General features: G+C 53.0%; 1 pseudogene across 1 annotated transcript; it reads left to right on the top strand.

Annotated features, from left to right (window-relative positions):
- The first annotated feature begins 905 nt into the window (after positions 1-905).
- On the top strand, positions 906-5,414 carry LOC307098300 (single-stranded DNA-binding protein, mitochondrial-like; annotated as a pseudogene). The gene is made up of 2 exons: positions 906-1,021; positions 4,984-5,414. The product of its transcript is annotated as a single-stranded DNA-binding protein, mitochondrial-like (transcript).
- Positions 5,415-5,640: the final 226 nt, after the last annotated feature.

Genomic DNA, 5,640 nt, shown 5'->3' on the forward strand with positions numbered 1-5,640 from the left:
CATTTCAGCAGACTTGGCCCATGTGAGGATTAAACCCCAGCCCTAGCTCGGGCTCCTTTACCGGTTATACGTATTTCAAACTCCCGCCAGTTCCACCCAAAGCGCGATGGCTCCTGCTCCCCAAAGGCCGCAGCTCCCGTCGCCTCCACGTTAAAGACCCACTCCGCCTCCCCCGGCCGCGCCCGCTCCCCCGCCGCCGCCTCTCCCGTCCCCGGTGTGTTTATAAAAACCTGGGAGGGAGGGGAAGAGACGCCGGGGTAGGGGAGGACTTGCTCTTTGTTTACATTAAACAAATGCCAGGCAAAGAGCTCAAGCAAAATCTTCCTTGACCTCGGTCTCTCTCCCTAATTTTAACAAAAAAGGAAAAAAATATTGTATCAAAAGGCAACGTGAATGGGGCGGGAGGAGAGGAGAAGCAGCTTTTCGCTCTATTCAGCCGGGACGCGGGGTGCGCGGCGATTTCCGCTGCCTTTGTGCGGCCGGCCGGGGCGGGGTGAGTGGGGGGTCCGCCCGGCGGCCCGCGGGGCTGTCAGGCGGCTCAGCGTAATCAGGGCTAATGACGGCGGCCGGGCGCTCCGCGGGACAATGCGCGGGCCGCGGGGTTTTGTCGGGCTGAATGGCTAATAGGTTCGCCCGGGGGCTCGAGGGGGGCGGTGTCGGGGGGAGGCGGCGGCTAGGGGAGAAGGGGTCATTGTCCGCGCACTGGCCCGGGCGCCCGGGCGCGTCCCTCCGCCGTGCGCCCCCCTGCAGTCCTGCGGAGAGGCGGCGGCGGCGGGGGCGCGAGCGTGTGGGTTCCCTAGAGGAGGCGATCCTGCGCGGGGAGGTTGACCTTCCCCCCCACCCCAAGATAGGACCACAGTGGCCCCAGGACGCGGGAAGGCCGCTCCTTCCTCCGGGTCCGGATCATGACTGTGGATGACAACTCCACGCACCACGTTTCCCGTCCAGCGCCTGGGAGTTCCCAGACGTGGAGACCGCCTGCCTCCAGCAGCACGAGGGCAGAAACTTCTCACAACCAAGGGTGCGGGCGATTAAATAAAAATCAAGGCGCGGGGATAAACACAAATGAACGCTCGGGGGAGGGGGGCGGCGGGGGCACGCGCTAGCCCTCGAGCCTCTGACGGCGCGGGGTCTGAGCCCCTGGCGCGCGGGGTCTGGGCCTCTGACGGCGCGGGGTCTGGGCCTCTGACGGCGCGGGGTCTGGGCCTCTGGCGGCGCGGGGTCTGGGCCTCTGGCGGCGCGGGGTCTGAGCCCCTGGCGCGCGGGGTCTGGGCCTCTGACGGCGCGGGGCCTGGGCCTCTGGCGGCGCGGGGTCTGGGCCTCTGACGGCGCGGGGTCTGGGCCTCTGACGGCGCGGGGCCTGGGCCTCTGACGGCGCGGGGCCTGGGCCTCTGACGGCGCGGGGCCTGGGCCTCTGACGGCGCGGGGCCTGGGCCTCTGGCGGCGCGGGGTCTGGGCCTCTGGCGCGCGGGGTCTGAGCCCCTGGCGCGCGGGGTCTGGGCCTCTGGCGGCGCGGGGTCTGGGCCTCTGGCGGCGCGGGGTCTGGGCCTCTGACGGCGCGGGGTCTGGGCCTCTGACGGCGCGGGGTCTGGGCCTCTGACGGCGCGGGGTCTGGGCCTCTGACGGCGCGGGGTCTGGGCCTCTGGCGGCGCGGGGTCTGGGCCTCTGGCGGCGCGGGGTCTGGGCCTCTGGCGGCGCGGGGTCTGGGCCTCTGGCGCGCGGGGTCTGAGCCCCTGGCGCGCGGGGTCTGGGCCTCTGACGGCGCGGGGCCTGGGCCTCTGACGGCGCGGGGCCTGGGCCTCTGACGGCGCGGGGTCTGGGCCTCTGACGGCGCGGGGCCTGGGCCTCTGACGGCGCGGGGTCTGGGCCTCTGACGGCGCGGGGCCTGGGCCTCTGACGGCGCGGGGTCTGGGCCCCTGGCGCGCGGGTCTGGGCCTGCGCGAGGGGCATCCGTGCGCGTCGGGCCTGCGCGTGAGGAGCCCGCGCTGGGCAGGCGGCCGCGAGCCCCTGGGCTGGGCCGGGCCCCCGGACCGTTGTGACGCCCGGCTGTCGGCGGCGCCGGGCGAGTCCCCGAGCAGTGCCCGAAGAGCAGGTAGGCTCCAGACGCAGGGTGAGGGCGTTGCGCGCTCGGCACACCCGCGGGCCAGCCGTCGGGGCGCGAACCAGGGGCAGCGCGCCCTGAGGACCGAGTGTCCGCGACCGCACCGTTCCACTCCGGCAGCCCCGCCGCCACCGGAGACCCCTCCTGCGGGAAACTTGGCGGCTCCCGTTTCAGCTGTTCGGAATGTCCCCGGGCTCGATCCTGCCGGGCTTCTCTAGTTGCTAGGATTTACGTTCCCAGACTTCTTTAGACCTACCCTAGCGTGAGGGCTCCGACGGGCTTTCGCCACCTTTTCGCCCCCTGGAGACAAAGGAGCGTGCGGGCGATCCCAGGCAGAACCCGCAGTTTCACGCCTCCGCGCCTCTGCCCGCGCCGTTTCCGCTCGTCCCTTGGTTTCCCCTGCCCAGAACTGCTGACCTGCTAACCCATCAAGCCTGCCCCTCCTGGAGGGAGTCTGGCTCGGTTGACTGGGCCCCTCAGAGACTTTCCCTCTCCCTTCTTAATGCTTCCACCGTACCTTACCGAAACGTCTGTGTTAAAGGTTGTAATACACTAATTTATCTATACGTTTGACTCCCCCCGCCGGAGTGTTAGCTCTTTAAGGGCAAGGGCCAAATCATATTCTTCTTTATTTATATTCCCAGCGCCTATCCTAACTCTTAGGTGCTCAATAAATATTTTCAGGCGGAATGAATTATGGATCTTCCTTGAGGACTGCTGCTAGCTCTGAGCCCATGTGAGCCACAGTGATGACTAACATAGGCTGGACCCGCAGTTCCCTTAAATCCTCCCAGCGCTGGTCACCTGCTCTTACCCACTTGTCAGGTTGTCTGGGATGATTCTTCCTCTAGGCATGTGGTTTTTTAGATATCCTGTGGCTCTGAGTTCATTACATGAAAATTACCTTCTCACACACACATTTCCCCAAACAGTAAGGTAAGGATCACCACTTGGACTTTGAAAATTCTAGCTATTTTATCCTAATATTTTTGTCTACTATAGGATGACAGAGGATTCCTGTTCCAAGAATCTTCTTTCGTTCTCTCTCTCCCTTGCACCCCCACTTTAGTCTTGGCCTACAAATTAAAAAGAAAACACGCCAAAAAAAAATCACAAACTCAGGTAAGGTGTTCAATTTTAAGACAGTGGATTGGCATTCCACACCCATGCTCAGACTAACCCCGTGGGGGAACCAGATTTTTCATTAAAATCTTAAATCACAGAAGCCCCATGGAAATCGACTCAACTTTAAGATTTAATGGACAAAAGCAAATGAACAATGTAATTTTGAATTCTGATAAAATATATATAAAACTACATCTTGGAAAGTGATTTAGCCTGGCATTGTCAATTTGCAACGTGAGAACATTTATTTTACTATTTGTCTTTCTGGCTGAAGAGATTAGTCTTGAATTTTCTACCATGAAATAAAATATCTAAGTTCAGGTGGTGCATTTTAATTTGATATGTGAGCAGTCTGATTGGTGATAAACTAGTTTATTATGTATTCCAAACATTTTCAAATATTTAAAATTCCTATTGAAGAGTTGTCCATTTAAAGCACATTTTATTGCATTGGGTATACTCCTCACTTTCCATACATTCATGATAAAGTATGCATTTTGACTAAAGGTCTATGCATACGTATATGTTAGACATCTGATCTACAAAATCATTTTTGCAGGCAATTATGACTATGAGCTGGATTCATCAACTTAAAACAGACACGAAAATAGGAAGAGGAAACCTATATAGAAGCAGCTTGTAGCAATGAACTGGTATCTGAGAGGGTGGGATCAAACAGATCTTGCTTGAAAATACCTAATCTGTGAATATGGGCTAGTCACTCAACTATTTGAGCTTTGTTTTTTTAAACCCAGGTGTGTCTCACAATCAGTGGCATCTTGGATTTGATAAATTAAAGTATTTAAGCAAATATTTTAATCAAATGAAATACCTTTAAAATGTAAAAAATGGACAACCTAGAAATTGTCCAAACATCCAGGTTCCCACCCCAGGATCAGGATGTGACTCTCATATTAAAACAGAGATATATCAATGATGATAGCTGAAGATGAATTGAAACACGGGGGTTCTCTATCTAGCAGACTGTCAACATAGGCATCTCTTGAGAACTTGTTAGATATGAAAAATTCTCAGGTTCGACTCCAGAAGTACTGAATATTTGGAATATTACTGAATTTAAATGCTAAATGCTATCCTTAGTATCAGAAGCAGCTCTGTTCATCACCCCCAGCAGAGAGAACCCAATGAGTTGGTTTTCCAACAGTGGTAATGGGTGGGCTTGTGCTGGCACCATCATTCTTTCCTAGGCTTTTTACTCTGCTTGGGGCTGCTTATCATCTATGTGAAGCTCTCCAAAGGGATCATGGCCCGTCCTGCAAATCAGGATAATCCCAGATGTAAAGTATGAATGCTGAAAAGAGAACATAACCTCTTGGGGGAAATGAAAGTCCCATTTCTTTGAGGAGGAAGCAGGGATCCCACTTTACTTACATTTGTATGGCTCTTTATAGCTAATAAAAAAGTCCTTTCAACTCCATCATCTCACTTCCTCACAAGAACTCTGCAAAGTTAAGTTAGCAGAGATGGTGATTCCAGCCTTCCAGATAAGAAAACTAGTATCTCACATTACTTGCTCAGAGTCACAAGAGCAGAGAAGAATCAGATTTTGTAGGGCTTGAAGTTAACACAAGTTGGAGGGGGGAATACTCTTTAAAGTAAAGGATACAAAATTATGATTACAAAATTGGGTATGAGAAAAAAACTGTAAGAGTGAGAGAAGAAGGCATGAGTCCTGTGCTGGGAAAAGACTGAAGATTAGATTGTAGGAAAAGGAAAATAGAAGCCATGTTTTGAAGACTTGCATTACAGGTACTTCAGTTTTGTCAGACACGAGTCTAAAATAGCTAGCAGTTTCATTCTTGAAAGATCTCTGAATCGTGTGCAGTTACTTAGGTGAGTGGGTCAGGACTGTTATGAGACAGGTGGGAGAAAAAACACAAACGGTCATATTATTTTCTCTAGCAACAAATGAGAAGAATCAGGGGCAAGTGAAGCATACCAAATGGGTGATGTCAGTCAAAAGACAACATGCCACAGAATTTCAGCATTCCAACCAGGCCGTAGGTATGTGACTTATCAGTATATGAAAAAGAGGTCTCTAATTTGTGTGGAAGGGCAAGTAGACTATGGTGGATACATGGATAAAAATAATGTGAGGCAACAAGCAACAATAATCATAGTTGATAACATTATATTTCTGAGTGACCACATAAAAGAGAAGGCATAGAGTGGATGATTCTTCTTTGGCCTTTTTTGGTACAGTCTTACTTCCAAATGATAGTTTTTATATTTTATCAGGACAAGAATTTAAATATTTTTATACAAAATGAAAAGGAATCACAATTACAAATTTTTAAAACCTGGCAAATACAACAAACATCAATACAACAAATAATAACAAAATACCACAAACAATAACACATTTTACTCATTTCCTGTCATGTACACCTCTA

This window comes from Cnephaeus nilssonii (genome assembly GCF_951640355.1).
Source record: "Cnephaeus nilssonii genome assembly, chromosome: 4".
NCBI classification, from domain to species: Eukaryota; Metazoa; Chordata; class Mammalia; order Chiroptera; family Vespertilionidae; genus Cnephaeus; species Cnephaeus nilssonii.